We start from the raw sequence: 19,378 nt of genomic DNA, 5'->3' as shown, positions 1-19,378 counted from the left end.
CTGTTCTTTTTGTCTGTAATTAGCATTTCAGCTTGAGTCTAGGGCTTGATGATAAATGAGCCTTGTATGCCATAGGTTCAGTAAATGATGAAAAACTGAAGTCTGTGTTTGCTTACTCTCTTCCTTTATAAAACAAACAAAACTGAGCTATCTCTAAGTAGAAATGGTGTCAGAAATTATGTGGTCTAAAGGAGGCAGCTGTTTTTATTTCTTCATTTCCTCATTGGGTGGCTCACAGTGCATGTAAACAATGCAATAAATAAATACTCCCAATCCAATCTTAGCTAAGATAACCATGAAAAATCTTTTTGTATGTTCCTAAATCAGAGGACACAAATGCATCTCCAACAAATTGACAGGAGAATTACAGAGTATGTCTTTAAAAGCATGATCTGGAGCAGCCAAGATTTCCAGATAGCACACTCTGAAACTTAATATCCATACAAGACAATTGATTAAAAATGTCAATGTAAAAATATTGTGTGTTCACTTGAGATAAGTCTTGTAGGGACAGAGAATGGGCTGAAAAGCTAAGACAAGGTCTATGAAGTGCTACTGAGGTTCTGTCTGCTGTGCTGGCTCATGGAGTTTGAGACTCAGAACTTGATACGTGGGCATCTGAACAACACTGTGTCTGAATGCAAGACTTCTCTGAACAGAATTTGTGCTAAGGATGTTATCTAGTTTGTCTAAAGATACGAGCTTGCTCTGAAGGTGTTGGAGGTCTTTTACAGACTGTTTGGAGAGATAATTCATAGAGGCTTCTCTAGATGACAGCAGATGGGAAATCACAGAATTTATCTGAAATCTGATGTCTAAAGGAAAAAAAAACAATGAGCAGACTGTGGAAGGTTATTCTGGAGGGAAACCTCAATGGTTCAAGTAAACAGGATTTTAGAATATGTCCACTGCTACCTCCTAGCAACCAAAACTTTTATGAGGTTCAGTTGGCACAGATCCACTTGCTTGGAGGGTGATAATGCATAATTCATGCTAGATTCAGGTCACTGTGACCTCAGAAAAAATTGGGACTTGAAATGAGAGATGATCCTCTGTCTCCTGTTGTAGAGCCCCCAGTTCCTTCACCTTCACCTTTGTGCCAGGATGCCAGTTAGATCATGGGGAAATGTGGGCAGAGCTGTTTGGCTCTTGAATTATCTGGGGTAATAATTCAAGCTCTACCTGTGAAATGGCTGAAAAGGGTATGAAATGGTCAGGCATATGTTGCTTTCAATTGGATGTGTGATGCTTGGTAACATTCTAGTAATTCTGAAGGATTACTTGGTTAACTGGTACATAAGATAAAGCCATAGATGACCAGCATGTTTATCATAATCTTCAAAGTGTTTCCTACTTATAATTCATTCCCAAGAGAAGATGCTATGGTGGTGTACTGTGCCTGCTGCAGAGAAGGTTTCTTCCCCTGGTGTTTTTTAGGCCCACTCTGGAAACTCCTTCCTGCTGTTCTGCTAAGGAACAAGATGGTAGTTTTGTCAGAAATAAAGCTTTAAAAGGCGGTTTTCTTATGGTGCTGTTTCGTTCTTCTCCCCCGCACGGTCCACAACCCCCCCCCCTTCCCCCCAAACCAACTAAACAACAAAACCGAAACAAATAACCCCCCTTACTAGCCAAATAATTGTCTTTAGCCTACCCAGGAAGGGAGACATTAATCTCTTGGAGTTTTTTTATATTTCTCTCAAATAAGTGCTAAGCAGGATGAACTTGCTTCTTGCAAAATATGGTTTTTACTTTGTCACTTCTGTATCAATAAAGCAACTTTTAAAGATGTTCTGTATGCTTTGTTGCAAGTTGGCAAACTGGAGGGAGTGTTGTGCTGCTGGATCTGCGTTTGGTGTGGGCAATACCTTAAAAGTGAAGTTTGAGGGGCTGGGAACATGCTTGCTCCAAAACTGTGGTGGTCTTCTAAGAGAAATCGTAGAAGCCAGTGCTCGAAGCTTCAGAGGCTGTTTATCTGTACCTGTAGGGTAAATGGGCAAAATGTTCATAGCTTACCTAGGGCACTTTTGGGGAACATTGCTGTTATTTTTGCAAGTATTAAATGCAAAATCTGGATTTGTAACAAAAATGTCTCCATAGGCTGTGCCTAGCCCTTCTTCCATGATTGGAAGATGAAGGCATTGACCTTTCACCTTTTCTGAGCTAATTCTGGTTACATGAAATAGTAGGAAAAGAAACTGAGGCTTTGCAAATACTATCTACCCTATAGGAAAGTCTGTATAAGGGAAAAGATTTCTACTGAGATGGCTAAGAGATTTTAATGTATTGAACAAAAAAATATCAGTGACACTAATACTTGTGGGGAATAAATTCTTCACAGAAAGTAGAGAAATGTTCTTCTGAAAGCGGTAAAAGTAATTGTAAAAGCTGAATAGCATGGCATTTAATTATGTAAGGAACCAAAGAGGCTAAAAAAAAATAATAACCTGGTATATCAGAAAGCAATTTAAAATATAAGCTAGGGAAAATGGAATATTTCTGTCAGAATAAGATGAATTCCACCACTGGCTGCATTGATTTCGTGTCTCAAGTTTTGTTCCAAACAGATCTGTAACTATGTAGGGGAGAAAACTATGTAAGGGGGGGGGGGGAAAGGCATACTTTCGTTCCCTTGACCTCCCAAGCCAACCCATTCCCCTTCTGAGTAAGAATGGTGAGAAAAATCAGGATAAATATACAAACAGAACTTAAGAACTTAATTAGTTCTGTGGGTCATCCAATTTCCAGTTATCTGGTGTAATTGTCCCTTTCAAAGGGATCATTTGAAGCAGAGCTTCATCTGCTTTGTGAATGTCAGTAAGCTAAGCTTGTTAGTGTACAGTGTGAAGGCCAAAGCTGAATTCTTGTGGGTATTCACAGCCTTTAATAAATAGCGCGACAGTGCTGAGGAGGAATCATTCCTTACACCCACTCGCCCTTAAGATGTTTCCCTTCAGTTCAGAAATGAATATTCAGTTGAAAAGTTATACATTTTGTGTCTTTCAGAATATTCTTAGCACTGCATAGGAGTCAGTCTGCAGAAGGGTGGGATGGGTTGGTTTTTTTTTCCGCCTACCTTCTGCGGGGAAGATCTGGAGCCAAGAAGTAGCTGTTAGACTTTGAGGTTTGTCTGCTTATTTGTTTTAAGTTGGGGGTTTTTTTGGTCTGGTAGTGCTGTTTCCTGAGCTGTGGAGCTCCTGCTCCATTTTCTCAGGGCAGGGTTGGCATGTTAGTGTGACACGAGAGGTCCAAACATTAATTCATCAGGCTGTTGACAGAAGGTTTTGCTGTGACGTGGTCCCTACTCTGCCAAACTGGAACAACTAGGGCTAAAGCTCATTATGGGGAGTGCCCACTTAAAGAAGTTTTTTTCTGAGTGATTGGGGAATTTCTTTTAGGAGAGTGGTTGTTTTGCAGTAATTTTGCAAAGGGAAAGAATAGTTTGAGGGTTTTTCAAGGAAGGAGGGTTGTTTATTGATGTCATTTTTGGCAATGATTTTGTTTGAGTGGTTTTAGTCACCTCATAGTTTGAAGTAAGTAACTGAAATTATGCAAGAGTGTGGGCTTGGGGCATTAAGAATAATGAAAAGAAGGGCTAGCTGAATGTGTTGCAGAACTAGTACTGAATGATTGGATGATAAAATGCTGGAGGAAATTGCTTGTAGATAAACGAAAGCAGTGTGTGCAGGAGAAGGAGGGAGGTCACAATGCGATGTATGCCTTGATGAGTGCTGCACCAGATGTCAACTGCTCTGGAAGGAGACTTTGTGGTCATCCTGTAAAAATGACAGCATAATGATTGATAAAACAAGTCAGTACTTGTCAGTGAAGGAACAGAAAACAAAACAGAAAGCATGAACGTGCTACTGTGTAAATACGTGGTGCTCCCCTGTCTTCAATAACATATGTAGCTTTGGTCCTCCCTGTCTTCCATCTTGCCTCCCTCAGCCCAGAGAATGTTGTAAAGAAGAAGAAAAATCCAAAGTATGGGGTGACAAAGAGCCACCAGGAGTCCCCGGTCTGGAAAGAGGCACACAAAAATGATTGATATCATGAAGGAGATGCAGAATGAGTGTCCGCTGTTGTTCCCAGGACGTGAGCATCAAACAAGTACCTCAAAGCTGTGAAGAGAAAGATGATGGCTTTTCAGGCAGCTCTGGGACTGTCAAGCTTGTACTGCCAGCCAGGTTGCTTTCTGAATTCAGTAAGGAGAGGACAAGACATGGCTATATGGTAGGAGGTATGGGAGTATTTTCTCTTGAATGGGATAAGCCAAGCCCTGCCCAAGGGAACTGGATTACATTCTGGCCAGTGCCAGAGAGCAGTCACTTGATGCAGTCACTCAAGGCAGGCATTGTGCCTGGATTGTGCCTGTGCTGTGACGGGTGGTCTCTGCTAGTGTGAGCACCCATTTGCTTTGTGTGACTGGGATGCATCTGACCAGTAGCTCAAGTCTAAAGCCTCTTTAAACATAATGTCATGTTATACAGTATGTGTTGTCTGAAGCCTTGAACCCTACACATGAAAAACTAATAGATTTTGGAATTCGTAATCTATCTGCGCATTAGCATCTGATCTGTAAGATGCACCATTTGTCTAAGACATTTCCTCTGGAAATAAATGTCATGCAATATTCCTGAAACATTCAAAGATGTAGAAATGAACACGTGAAAATAATTATGCATGCATGAAGAATCCTGTCCTTAGAAGAGAATTTGAAGTCCTAGAGTTTTTCTAGGAAAGTGCAAGCAGGAAGCTGAACACGGACCGGGGAAGGGCAACAAATTCGTGAGGTTGATTATTGAGAGTGGACTTCCAGCATGTGAAGAGAGACTGTGCTCTGATATAGTTGTGTTAAGTGAACCAAAGTAATGGTATATGATTGATGATGATAATTCTGGTGTTGTTAACTATTTTGTTGCTGATTTTACCAGTTGATATTAGTCTTTGTTGGTATTGCTTAATATATGTACTCTGTTGTTCTTAATGTTTCTTATCTTAAGGTGGTTTACTTTCCCCTCTCCTGCTCCAAAAATAGTTAAATGCTGTTTAATCATGACCAACCAATTTAGATAACAAGATGCTCTTGGTCACTCTTGTAATAGAAAAAATGACAAATACAGTAAAGAAAACTTGTATTTCAGTGATTTGAAGTAGCTGAGGTTTATTCATTTCATGGCAAGTTTATGAGCTGGTGTTTGTGAATGGTTAGATACACGACCATTAGGAAGGAGAGGAGAAATCCCAAATTACTTTTTTTCTTTTTTTTTTGATATTTTCCCAGAATTCCATTTTGGATGCTCTGATGATCTACAGGAAGTCTGAGTTCCCAATTTAACACTTCGGTTAAGTTCTTAATGTCAAATGATACAAAAGTTCATACTGTGAAAGTAAATCATAGAATCACAGAATCATAGAATGGTTTGGGTTGGAAGGGACCTTAAAATCATCTAGTTCCAACCGCTACCATGGGAAGGGACATCTTTCACTAGACCAGGTTGCTCAGAGCTCCATCCACCCTGGCCTTAAATACTTTCAGGAGTAAGGCATCCACAGCTTCTCTGGGCAACCCATTCCAGTGCCTCACTACCCTCACAGTAAAGAATTTCTTCCTAGTATCTAATCTAAACCTTTTCTCTTTCAGTTTGAAACCATTCCCCCTTGCCCTATCACTAAATTTGCTTTGTTAAGGCTCATACAGGACTAATTCAGCCTTAATCTAGAAATCTTCTTATGTGTTGCAGTAACGTGCAAGTGGGTGGAAACTTCGATTTTTCTGAAGTGTAACATGACTGAAGAAAATCCCTGTCTTTGGTGTGTTGCTTAGTTCTACTGCCATCCTCCATTTTATCCCTGGGAAAATACCTGGTTTAACTTTCAGTGTGAAGCTCTGCTGATCAATATGTTACAAGCATAGTAAAGTTCAAGAAATTGCCTCCATTACTATCTTGAGATGAGAAATTGATTTAGCTGCATTCTCTCTCTGTTAATTCATCTGTGTTTTACCTTCCCATAAAAAGTATTATGTGCTCCTTATTTTCCAGCAGTGTCATCAATCCTAATGAAGAGAGGACTGAAAATTTATATTGTGCGTATGGGATAGCCGATCTCTGACTTAGGTCTTAATTTGTAAATGTTGCTGTAGGCTTCACTTCTCAGCTTTTCCTTACTGTGCTTTGCTTGTATGCAAAATCTAGGGTCTGGGATGGAAGCAAAACTGAAGAATATGGCAAAGGAATATAAAATTAGATTGCTTTTTAATCTAAACTTCAAAAAATGAGATGCTGATGAAAATTTAATGAAAAGACTTAAAACCTCATTTGTGAATTTTATGTACTTTTGTAGTGTTTGGTCCTGAATTAATTATGTTGGGACTGTTTTCAGTATTTATCAGCCATCAGTTCACTACCTCTGCCTCCAAAATGCCCGAAGTTTTATTTTTTAACTGTGATATTATGTATGAGAGCTTTGCACATATCTGATAATTTATGTACACCTGCATATAGGTGTTATTGTAGCTCTAATAATGAAGGTAGTATAGTGGGAAAAGCAGCAAAAACAAATCAGAAAGGCAGAAAAGGGTTTTCCTGGGCATTCCTGTTCTTTTTCCTGGCATCCATCGGCCTGGCCTCTTGCAGGAGGCTACCGGGGATGGTTTGTCTGCAGAATATTTTGGCATTTTTAGGCTTAATACGAGCATTTGTTGTTCAGAGCAGATGGATAATTGAAAAAGAAAGCAAACCTATATACTGTGACTTTGTTCATGGCTCATGATCACACAGAATAACACAGAATATTCTGAATTGGAAGGTACCCACAAGGATGATGAAGTCCAGCTCCTGGCCCTGTGCAGGACTATCCCCAAGGATCACACCATGTGCCCAAGGGTATCATCCAAATGCTTATTGAACTCTGGCAGGCTTGGTGCTGTGACCACTTCCCTGGGGAGCCGCTTCCAGGGAATATCTAATATCCAGTCTAAATATCCAGTCTAAACCCCCTGACACAACCTCAGGACGTTGCCTCGGGTTCTATCACTGGTCACCACAAAGAGGAGATCAGTGTCTGCCCCTCCTCTTCCCCTCACAAGAAGTTGTAAGTGAGGTCTCCTCTCAGTCTCCTCCAGGCTGAACAGACCAAGTGACTTCAGCTGCTCCTCGTAGGGCTTCCCCTCAAGGCCCTTCACCATCTTCGTTGCCCTCCTTTGGACACTCTTAACAGCTTAATATCCTTCTTATACTGCAGTGCCCAAAACTGCACACAATATTCAAGGTGAGGCTGCCCCAGTGCAGAGCAGAGCAGGACAATCCCTTCCCTCCACTGGCTGCTGATGCTTTGCCTGATGCCCCCCAGGACACAGTTGTCCCTCCTGGCTGCCAGGGCACTGCTGACTCAAATTCAACTTGCCATCAACCAGGACCCCCAGGTCCCTTTCTGTGGCATCTCATTCCCCAGTGTGTACGTACATCCTGGGTTGCCCCATCCCAGGATATAGCAGTTACTTTTTTAAGATTAAATTTAAACATATTGGCAAGTTCTAAACAGTTATGTTAAACTGGGACAAAAAAACCCCAACATTTTGTCGCTTGGCTCCACTGGTGTTAACCTCGGGTTTTCTGTGTGTGTCTGAGTATTTCCTGTTACAAACAGAAATGGTACACATTTGTCTGTTGTCTAGAACATTTAGTATGCCTGTTACAGACCTGGAGGTGTTAATTACCAGTATAAAAACCAAGTCAGGTATGACACTGTGTATGTGAGGATTTATTAAAACTTGTCTTATTTTGACAAAGAGGTAAATTCATGGATTTGCTTAGAAAAGTTGTAAGCTGGTGGGATGCAAGCAGGTTTGTGTTTGGGGACGTTTGTAGCATTTCAGCTCATGTTTGCAGCAGGATGTGGCTGTGCACAGATTTTAGTTACTGGGGCTCAATGTGATAATGTTTTAAGCAAAAACTTGCTTAGATCCAAGAAACTCCATATATCCCTGGGCGATGCTACCAGCATTTGCCATCAGCTCAGGTTTTCTGTTGAAGAAGTATGTTTTAGGCAGGTCAGGCTTTGTAAGGGACTTTGCTGTCTCTCATGGTGCGTGTTTTGATGGGTTGGTGTCTGGATTTTGTGGTGGACCTGTCTGTTTTCTGTGGGCTTGGGCCAAGGTGAAGGGGAAAGCAGAGGCTGGCATTGGGCAGGACAGGGGAGCTGCTTGGATTTGTGTTGCTGGTTGACTAAGGGAGGGCACTTGTTCTGTGCTGGACTTGGGGGGCAGCATCTTGCTGTATGTAGTAGTGTCACAGTGCTTGGGACTTACTGTCAGAGATTTTAAAAGAATAATTTAAGCAAGTGAATCTAGCATGAAGGTGAGAGGAAGTAAATGCTGACGGACCTCACTGAGGTTATCTGTGATCACTCCTACATTTTTCTTCTTAAACCTGGAATGATTTTCCAAAACCATCAGGGCTCAGTGTGAATGAAGAGTTTTCCATTGATATCATGGAGCTGTGAATTGCACCCTAAGCTTCCAGGCTTGTTTTACAGAATCGCAGAATACCAGGTTGGAAGGAACCTCAAGGATCATCTGGTACAATCCACAAGACCTTGTGTGTTTTTGTTGTACTCCGTAAGGTTCTTGTTAGCCCACTCTTCCAGCCTACCCAGGTCTTCCTGCAGGGTGGGTCTCCCTTCCAACGTGTGTGCTTCCCTGCTTAGCTTGGTATCATCAGAAAACTTTATCAGGGTACACTTATGCCATCTTCCAGATCACTTACGAAGGTATTAAACAGTGATGGGCTCAGTGTTGGTCCCTGGGGGACCTCACTTGTGCCAGCTTGCCATTTGGAAAAGGAGCTATTTACCACCATTCTCTGGGGCCACCTGTGAACCAGTTTCCAACTGACCACATGGACCACTTGTCCAGACTGTAACACAGCAGTTTCTCTAGAAGGAGGCTGTGGGAAAATATATAAAAGTGTTGGAGAAATCCAGGTGGACAGCGTCTACTGTTTGTCCCACATCAACAGCTTTGTTGTAGAAGGCAATCAAATTTGTCAAGTACGATTTGCCCTTGGTGAATCCACGCTGGCTTTTCCCAGTCACATGTTTCATTTGATTTGTGATAACCCCCTGCAGGATTCGTTCTGTAACTTTCCCAAGGACTGAAGTATGGCTGATGGACCTGTAATTTTTCCGATCCTCCTTTAAACCCTCCTTGTAGATGGGAGTGACATTAGCCACCTTCCAGCCTTCTGGGTTGTCCCCCAGTCTCCATGACTTCTCTAAGGTTATGTAGAGTGGCCTCACAGTGATGTCAGCCAGCCTTCTTAATGCCCTCAGGTGCTGAGGGCCTTTCCTAAAAGCCATCTAGGCAGCAGCATTTAGAAAAACAAATATGTTGTTTTCATTTAAATAATTTAAGATGCCTTGTCTAGATATCTCTTCTGCGCTGGGTGACAGCCTGATTGTTATCTCCCACATCTTCGACTGTCATTAATCCCTCCCTTCCTGATTTCTATACCTTCTCTTGTTTGTGTGATACTCATCATGTAGGTTGCAAGCTCTGGGCCAGCAAATCTCCTCTCCATAAGAGAAGCCACTGGGTTCTGTCAAAGCAGCCTGGGATGCTGTGAAATCTTTATGGTGTCTGCAGTAGAGGCAAGATGTTTTATTTATTGCATCAACAAAGCCCATTCCTCATTTTGCAGTAGGTGCCAAACTGAGTAAAAAGTAAAGATTCATTTACTTGTATTTCGGTCTTTAATTTGAAGGACTGTGGATGTATCAATGCCAGAGATTTGACAATGAAGCAGTCTCTCACTGTCAGTATGGGAAAGGGATTCTTGGTGGTTCTTTAAAGGAGTTGCATGCTGCTGGATGTCCTCTGCAGTAGTGACTTAGAGAGTAACCTGGAGATACTCTTTTGAATAGAAGTTAGTATTTTGTTGAGTTACAATAGGAAGCTCATGGCCACAGGTCTGCTCGTGCTTTGGGCCAAGGTGGTGATAGAAGATAGTCACCTGTGGGGAAAAACTAATTTGCATTCTTTTGCTTTGTTTAGATACATCACTCTGAGATCACAGAATGACAGCAGCATGAAATGTTATGGCAAAGAGAGCACAAGAAGATACAAGAATCTCACAAATGCTCAAAAATCAGGTAATGTCGCAGCATATGTCCAGTTTCTCTAAGGCTGGCTTGTTTAATAGATTCAATGCTTTTTGACTGTTTTCCAGAATTTGGGCTTCTGAGTCTCTGACTTTATTGATGGGCTTCTCAAATATGATTAGTTGTGCATTGGCTGTGTATCTTGTAAAATATTATTTCACAGTATGTATGACACAGGAGATACACACACATTTATATCTTTCTTAAAGGACTACTTTGGCTGTGTTGTCTCATACAAGCAAAAGGACATTACCTTAATTTGAAAAAAAATAAAAGCAGAAGCCATGGTGGTCAGTTCTGCATAACCATTTGACCTGGTTCTGTTGCTAGATACCAACATGCTGTAGTTTAGAGGGATGGACTTTTCAGAGAGTCCTGCAGCTGCATTTCTGAAAACTCTTTTAGGGGATACACCAGGCTCAAAATAGCTGTTCCCTCCCCACTGAGAGCTTAGACATATGCCATTTTCCACATACTACTACTTCTGCTTGTTTTTTTTAGTTATTTATCTGTCTGAGGATGTTTCCTCCTTGCCTGTTTTTGTAAATCCTAGCATATGTTCTTTGACTGTTTCGGAGCGGTTACAGTTACAGAAAAAAAGAAATCACATTACACCCTACAGAGCTTAAACACTACAGAGGTCTGGAAGAAACCGGTTAAGTGTGTTACAAGGATGCTCACCTTGAACTAAAATTGTATGTGCTTATCCTGGCTGTGGTAACAGCAATAGCTGATGCATTGGTGTTTGAGTGAAAAGGCTTAAAAATCGCTCTCCCTCCCACATATCAACAGCAGGGACCAGAGATTGTAATGTAGCACATACCATAAGTGAACAAGATCTAACCTCTCTGTCCTAAGATCTTCATACCCGTGGCTTCTCATGTCTGCAGAACTAGGATCTTCCTGGGGAGTAACAAGTCACTCAGTTCAGTAATAGAAGGAAACTAAAATATGAAGTTGAGGGCAATTTTGCTAATAGGACATGTCTCTTTTCCAGGAAGCATTTGAGAGTATTGCCCTGAGCAGAAGGGACTATGATTTATATCATCTAATCAGTCAGTAAACCCAGGCTGGCTGAAGAAATTTCAAATAAAGTTTCACAGACAGCTTCAGCCTTGATCAAATATGCAGTAATGTATTGGTGAATATTAAAAAAAATAAACTACTGTATTTATAACTTTAATTAGTGCTGTCTTCAGTATGCTTTTAGTCAGTTAGTCATGGAATATGCAATTCAAGTCCCCTTCTGGCCTTAGACAAGGCTTGTCTTTTATTTTTATTTTTAATCAGTATTGTGAGGAGATCACATAATTTTACATTTGCCATTTTTTATGAAGTAATGTGATACCTGCTTCAGCTGCAGTTCTCCAAAGCCTTCAGAGTACCTTGAAACTGTAACACCAATTCACTGACAGCAAAGATAATCAGATTTGTTGAAACAACGTTCTTCGTTTCTTTGGGACTCATGAAATTGTATCTCCCTTAAACTAAATTCAGTTAATGGCTTTCTTTAGAAATCAGCCTCCTCTTCTTGAATAACCAGAATTCTGTTAGTTTGGAGGAAAAAAAGGTTTTCATTAAATTACCACTGCCTCAGAATGCATTTTCTACTTACAACTTAGATCAAAAAGAGAGAAAAATGTTTCTTCTTGTTTGTCTTCCTTTCTCCTCCCCCTTTTCTAGAGACTTTCCTGAGATGATCAACTGTTGGTTTTGCTGTTGGTTTTTTTTGTTGTTGTTGTTGCCTTTTTTTAAACTTCATTGAAGTAGAGAAATTGCTCGGTTCCTCTCCCAATGCCATCGTTGTTCTCCCCTCCCCCAAGTCCAATGTGTTCTTTATTAAACTGAATTAGGACATTCTAGTCACTCTTAAGAGTGGAAATGGGAACAGCTTAAATGAGCAGCCACATGAGACTCAACAGCCTTTCCAACTGCACTGCAGAAGAAGCTCAGCTGCAAAGGGAATGATAATTTTTGAAGGATTTGTGCAACTGTTGAAGAATTACCAGCATTAATATTAAAAAGCAGCTAATCTGTTTTTCCCTTCCATTTTAAGCATGTATAGCTTTCTTAGTATGCTTGCTATAAAAATCAATCTGCTAAATGTTTTGCTTCTTTTCAATCGTGTTCACTTTTGTAATGCCTTTATTTGCGTACTTTCTTGAATACTGAAGTGAAGGGTTTTTGTTGGTGCTGGTTTTGCCTAAAAGTGCTAACCTTGGGGTTTGTAGACAGATATGGGCATGGGTTCGAGATCTCTGCCATCGAAAACCAGCTGAAATTGAAATGCAGTAGAAACCATAGAAGAGTTTATCCAGGATTTGGATGAAAAGGTTTTCATACTGTAAGCATTTGTCCTTGAAACAGCTATAGAAAATTATTGGTCCTTGAAATCCATATTGCTACTAGTTTATTCTAACTAAAATAGCCATGGTCCTGATACCTTTTGACCCTTATTTTCAGTCTCTGCTTCTCCTTATTGCTATATCAGATGTCTTTGGGGTTTCTGTAGATACTTAAAAAAAAAAAGTAGATCTTTGAGTTATCATCTCACCTCTCCTTCCCTTTTCCTCTCTGCTGGTTCACCCAACCACCTTCCTTGGCATTCGAAATTATTCATTCTGTTTGAGCACTGTGCTGCTTTTTTTCACAGGCTTATTTTCTATGCCAAAAAAAAAAGAAATAGAGCTGGGGCTTGAACTCTGGCTACATGAAAAGTTATAAGGACAAACCTGGTAACTAAACAGCCTGCAAGAGCATGGGGGTCTTTGAAATATGCCACCCTTCCTCTCCCAGTTCTGTGCTTTTCAGCCTTCCAGCACTACTCTCATCTGAAGATACAGGGGTAGTGCCAGCCTCACACCTGAGAGGTGGGTTTAAGTAATGCAGGTGTGTCCGTTCTTAGGTAGTGCTTAGGTGTTCTTAGATGGTGCTCTCTTGGTTTTTAAAGCTGCTCTTCAGTGTGGGTTCATAGTGGTGTAGTGCCCAGCTGAAAACCATGACTGTCTGTGCTGTCCCTTAAAAGGCTGGGTTGTGGTCAGCCTGTGTGACAGAGGCTGCTGGTAGCACTGGTGTTTAGCAGAATGGAGAGGAGAAGGAACTGCTCTTTATTCCTGCGTCTATCCTAAAGGAAATCGGAGAGCAAGATGATGTGAATGATGGCTGTCTTCATTTAGGAATAGCTTGGCAGGAGATCTGACAGTTCTGAATAACAAAACAGGTCAATAAAGACATTCTCATAAAAAAGGCTAAAAATTGAATAAGATAAACCCTGGTTTGTTTCTGTTGAAGCTAATGGGAGGGGAACATTGAAGCAAAAGAAGGGAAGGGACAACTCGATTTTGAATTTATCCTATCTGCAGTTAAGAATGAAGCATATATTCTAATAGCAGAAAGACAGCAACTTGAGAAAGCCCTGTCTCAGCTTATGTGACTGAGAGGTGGTAAGGCACGATTGAAACATATCTACAGTGTTGGGAGAACACACAGCAATGACACATTTCTGGAGCAAGCATGCCTTAAGTGTTACAAAACACAGTTTAGGCTGCTAAGAGTGGTGGTTAAGCTTGCTTTAGCTGAAGTGTTACCATCCTAGAGGGCGGGAGGGATGCAAGAGGAGTTGGTACCCCAGCACATGAGCTTGATGCTGTTGCTTGTCAGTATGTACAGGTACTCTGTCCTGAAGAAACTAGTTGAACATGGAGGAGTGTTTTCTTTTGGGTTTTTTTTTGCATCTGCCAGCTTATCCAGTGTTCTTTTTTTCAGGCTAACTGGTAATTAATCTATAAAAGCATGTAGATGTTTTGCTTAAAGGAATAGCTGAAAAACTTGAAATAAGTTGGACAAACCATAGGATCCAATTCCTTTTTGAAACACAGCCATGCAGCCTACTGAGATTGGTTAGATCAGTGCAGTGCTATAATAACTTTACAGCCTTTTAATGAGTCTGCTTCCTTCAGCATCTGCTCTTGTACAGTCTTTTGTCATCCCTCGCCATTAACTCAGTTCTGAAACTGGCTCTGGCTGGTTTTGCAGCCCACACCCACCCCAACTTTCATGCAGCGACTTATTTGGAGTGGATGCCTTGTTCTGAAATTCATGTGAATTTAGGCAGTTCGATTGCGTGACTGTGGTTTGATCTGTTATTTACTCAATTTGAAAAATTCTACAGGTTTTGGCTTCTGTGGTGTGTGATGGAGCTGGGAGTGTTTTCTTTTATAACTACCATCTTATTGATGTTTCGCTGCCTACTGTTTTCTCTAAGTTCATAGAATGGCCTGGGTTGGAAGGCACTTTAAGATCATCTAGTTCCAACTACTCTGCCGTGGATAGATCACCCTTCACTAGACCAGGTTGCTCAGAGCTCCATCCAACAGAGCCTTAAACACTTCCAGGAATAGGGCATCCACAGCTTCTCTGGGCAGCCTATTCCAGTGTCTCACCACCCTCACAGCAAAGAAGTTTTTCTTAATATCTAATGTAAACCTGCTTTCCCTCAGTTTAAAACCATTCCCCCTTGTGCTGTCACTACAAGGTCTTGTAAATAGTCTCTCTCCATAGGCTCTCTTCAAGTACTGGAAGGCCACAATTGTGTCACCCCGAAGCCTTCTCTTTTCTAGACTGAACAATCCTAGTTCTCTTAGCCTTTCCTCACAGGAGAGGTGCTCCATCTCTGTCATCACCTTCTCTGGACTCACTCCAATAGTTAGGGTCCATCCTGTGCTGGGAACTCCGCAGCTTCTTCTGACTCTCCAGTGAATAGTTTACAAAGGAGAAAAATAGAATCACCTTTATTGAAGACTGATAATTTTGGAATTTTGTTCCATTTCATGTTTACCAGAATGAAGGTATTACATACTTCCAGGAGTAGTTGTATTGCCTTTTAGATGCTTGTGTTTGACGCTGGAGTGTGTAAAGACATTTCAGCCATCTTGGTGTATCCGTGGCTTTTAGTTTGGAGACTGGAGTTGTACAAGTTGCAGGGGACCTTGCTGAAATGATGAGAAAAGAGTTGGAGCAAAACCTTATCTCTGTTGAAATCAATTGAATTCCCATTAGCTTGAGTCCAGATTTCATCCACAAACTTAAGTAGGGTATTTCTCTTTCTGGGCAGTCTACAGAAATGTTTCTGTCCGTTTGCATTTGTTTTCATGTTTCTTTGTAATGATTGCATAATTGGGATGTATCTGTAATGTCAGAAATGTAGTAGGTTAAATAGCATAAATGACTATTAGGAAGAGAAGAAACATAGAACTGCAGAACCATTGTTTCTGTAAACTTTCTACTGCTTTTAGTTGTTTGATTTAACTATTTAGTAGACAGACTTGTGATAAATGGCAGTGATGGGTGTTTAGGCATCACTGCTAAACAAAAAGGAGAAAAAGCACCCTTTTCTTCCTGTTGCTGAAAGAAATGGAAGTCACTCAGAGTGCTGCCAATGGCTTCTCAGTTGGCCAGAGACTTTGGTGGCCCTAAAGCCTTAAAGATATTGTATGCAGCACTCATATACTCTCATGGGTATCCAAGAAGAAATGTATATTGTTAGCATTCTGTTAAAACCGATAGCAAATTCTCGCTGTATACAGCATCAAGCCTGTTTGAGAACTAAAAAAATAATTGGTATCTAAGGGACTGGTTTATTACTGATTATGCTTCTATTAACATGCCTATATGGTTTTTTTCCTATTACCTGAATGTAGAATAACAGTGCTTTTTAAACCTTCACATTTTCTCCTTCTACATCAGTGATGCATTTGAAAGGAATGTTTTCATCTTTCTTTTTTCTTCTTTTTTTTTTCCTTTTTTTTTAGGAGGGGGAGAATGGGTGTTTGAAAACAATGCAAATTTTTTCAAATGTGATTCTCATAGTGACTAAACTTCCCAGTCTTTTTGTGATTTGATTGGTATTTTAATATAATATTCCATATTATTTTTCAGATTTTTACAAATGTTTCTGTATAACTGTGATGTATAACTGTAATCCACTCCCAAACCAGAGTTGAGTTGAGGATGCTAGAGCTGCTGGAGAGGAAATTTCTGTGAGCATTTTTTTTTTCTTTTTTGATTCTGAGAGAGGGGAAGAGAGGTGGTGTTTGTGCTAATGAATAGGTTATAAAACTTCTTGACTGCTTTCCAGTATCCTAAGAACTGTGACAGGTAACCCCCAGGTGAAAGGGTGCAGTAAGTGGAATTTGGTGGGTACCCAAGGGATGGCATTTTCTGTGGTGACTACAACACTGCCTGTGGCTGCTGGTACAGTTGGTAGCATCTGCCATCATGACGCTCCTGCCTGTGGGAAGAGAACAAGCCAGGGGTCTGGTTGGCCACTTGATTAATTTTTGTAACAAAATCTTGTTGTTTGCTCCCTTAAGAATAAGTCTCTTACTGTCCTTACTCTTGGAATTCTTGTGGTCTTTTAATTGTCTCCTGGAGATATTTGTTCTCCCTCACTGGTTTGTATCACTGTTATTTCTTGTCCTTTGACTAATATTTGTAACTTCAAACTTCAAGAAGGGTCAAAACCAAGGAACTTGGTGTAAATTACAGATCTGTTAAGAGGTAAAATAGGACATAGCTCCTATACAAAAGGTCTACTACCTAGAGATCCAGTTTTTATGAGAAGATGTGTTCAGACCATCTCAATTGAGCTTTCTTAACTTGGCAGGCATGAGTTGCATGTTCCCCCTCTTCCTCTAAACGTTGATGGCCTTTCAGTATGAAATATCACACAGTGTTTATTTTTATGCCTTTTTAATGTTTTGTGGAAGGTTTGTTTAGTTGCCCTTCATAATTTTTAATAGGAAGTCTTTGAAGTTGTGTTGTGGATGAAAAATCCTGTTGGCAGCCTGACTATTCATTGTTGACTCCTATCTTCTTTAATTGTTCATCTATAAAAATCTGGAAGGGAGTGTGTTCAGAGAAACTGTGAAGCAATGTATATTTCTGGAAAGGGGAAATAAATGTGCAGTTAATCTCAGCTATTATTTGTCTCGTGAAAATGTTACATACTAATGGTTGCAGATGGTTTACACAAACTGTACACATTGCAAGCCCTCTTCATTGGGAGCTATGGTTTTCTGTCATACATTATGCTGGAACGGAAAAGGTTTTTCTCTGCCTACAGCTATGCATTACCCTTATTTGCTGTTGCTAGCACAAACTCTCCTTAATATGCATCTGGCAATGGTTAAAATTTTCTCCATCAGTGACTTCACATTTATCCATCTAAATTGTGGATTCTCCTAAGTTTAAAAAGGTAAGGACGTCAGTATGCAGGAGTCTTTGGTGGAGAGCATTACATTTAGAAAATCAGATGTGAGGGAGGCAGAGTTAAGGTTTTGGTCTAATATTTTTATGCTCTTGTTAAACTTCAGAATCAGCTTTTATGTTAAAATGTATTTATGAGTGCATAAGTGTATTGTACTTCTGTGCATATGTGCAGTTGTAGACACAGTGATTGCATCATATTGTGGAATAGTCAAACAACCCTATAATGTGCTTATGTATTTTTTATTTATTGAAAACAGACATCTGTAAAATGTTACTTTGAGTTACAGTTTATACAGTAAAAATTATAAAAGGTTGCATGTGAGAGGGTAGAACAGAAGCTGGGAGTTCAGCACTCCCAGTGTAAGGGGAGTGAAAAGATTTCCATTGACTGGTTTGGTCTTAGCATATATACTACAGGCCAGTCAGCCTCACCTCTATCTATCCCTGCACAGATGATGAAACAGCTTATCCTGGATGTCACCTCTAGGGATTTGGAGGAAAAGAAGATTATCGTTATTATTACTATTAATTATATTATTACTGTTATTACTAATAGTCAACATGGATTCACCAAGGGGAAATACCACTTGACCAGTCTGATAGCCTCCTATGATGGAATGTCTGGCTGTGGATGGATGAGGGGAGAGCAGTGGACGTTGCCTACCCAGACTTCAGCAAGGCTTTTGACACTGTCTCTCATAACATCCTCATAGGCAAGCTTGGACAGTGAGGTAGAAAGAGGACTGGCTGAATGGCTGATCCCAGAGCTGTGGTCAGTGATGCAGTCTGGTTGGAGGCCTATTGCTAGTGGTGTTCCCCAGGTGTCAGTACCAGGTCCAGTCTTGTTCAGCTTGCTCATCAGTGACCTGGATGAATGGACAGAATGTACATGATGATACAAAAATGGGAGGAGTGTCTGATATGCCAGAAGCCTGTGCTGCCATTCAGCAGGACTTGGACAGGCTAGAGAGTTGGGTGGAGAGGACCTTAATGAAGTTCAGTGAAGGCAAGGTTCTGCACCTGGGGAGGAATAACCCTATGTACTGGTACCAGCTGGGGGCCAGCCTGATGGAAAGCAGCTCTGTGGAGAAGGACCTGGGGGGTCCTGGTGGACAACAAGCTGTCCCTAAGGCAGCAGTGTGCCCCTGTGGACAAGAAGGCCAATGGTATTCTGGGGGGTGTTAGGAAGAGCATTGACAGCAGGTCAAGGGAGGTGATTCTGCCCCTCTACTCAGCCCTAGTGAGGTCTCAAATGAAGTGCTGTGTGCAGATCTGGGCTCTTCAGTTCAAAAACGATGACCGCTGGAGAGGGTTCAGCAGAAGGTTATGAAGATGATTAGGGGATTGGAGCATCTCTTATGAGAAGAGGCTGTTTAGCTCCAGTCTGTTTAGCCTGGAGAAAACAGAGAGGGGATCTTATCAATGCATACAAATTTCTTAAGGGCCGGTGTCAAGAGGATGGAACCAGACTCTTTTCAGTGGTGGCCAGCGACAAGGGACAGCGGGCACAAACGGAAACACGGGAAATTCCATCTTAGTTATAATACGTCCATCTTTACTTGGAGGGTGTCAGAGCACTGTAAAAGGCCACACAGAGAGGTTGTGGAGTCTCCTCCTCTGGAGATACGCACAGGTGAACCTGCTTTAGCAGGGCATTGAACCAGTGATCTACAGAGGTCCCTTCCAATCCCAACCATTCTGTGAGTCTGTGACTTGGCTTGATAGTCAACTGTCTGACTAAAATTAGTCATGAGGGTGCAGGATGTAGCAAGCTTACAATGCTTGAATGTTCATATAATTTAGGGGAAAAGACAGTTTTGAAGAATAAGCTTTTATTGGTTTGGCAGAATGATTTTATTGGAGCACTAGAGAAGAGGCCGGATAACGGGATGAGATGAAGTAGTCTAACTGCTCTGAAATAGCCCAGCTGTTACAATTTTGCATCTGATTA

The 19,378-nt window shown here is 41.0% G+C and overlaps 1 protein-coding gene across 3 annotated transcripts in view; it reads left to right on the top strand.

The window, feature by feature from the left end:
- The window catches only part of TRERF1 (transcriptional regulating factor 1), a 72,022-nt gene that overhangs the window by 32,300 nt on the left and 20,344 nt on the right, over positions 1-19,378 (top strand). For 2 of the 3 annotated variants that reach the window (XM_018085306.2, XM_018085304.2), the window contains exon 2: positions 10,052-10,149. The gene's annotated coding sequence lies outside the window, so the exon portion shown is untranslated. Of the gene's footprint in view, positions 1-10,051; positions 10,150-16,121; positions 16,197-19,378 lie in introns of those variants that run through there. The other variant, XM_018085305.2, reaches the window with a different exon arrangement.

This window comes from Manacus vitellinus, unplaced genomic scaffold (assembly GCF_001715985.3).
Source record: "Manacus vitellinus isolate BGI_N305 unplaced genomic scaffold, ASM171598v3 scaffold_8_pilon, whole genome shotgun sequence".
In the NCBI taxonomy this organism is placed as follows: domain Eukaryota; kingdom Metazoa; phylum Chordata; class Aves; order Passeriformes; family Pipridae; genus Manacus; species Manacus vitellinus.
The sequence above is the reverse complement of the archived record's forward strand: the minus strand, read 5'-3'. Positions and strand labels throughout refer to the sequence as shown.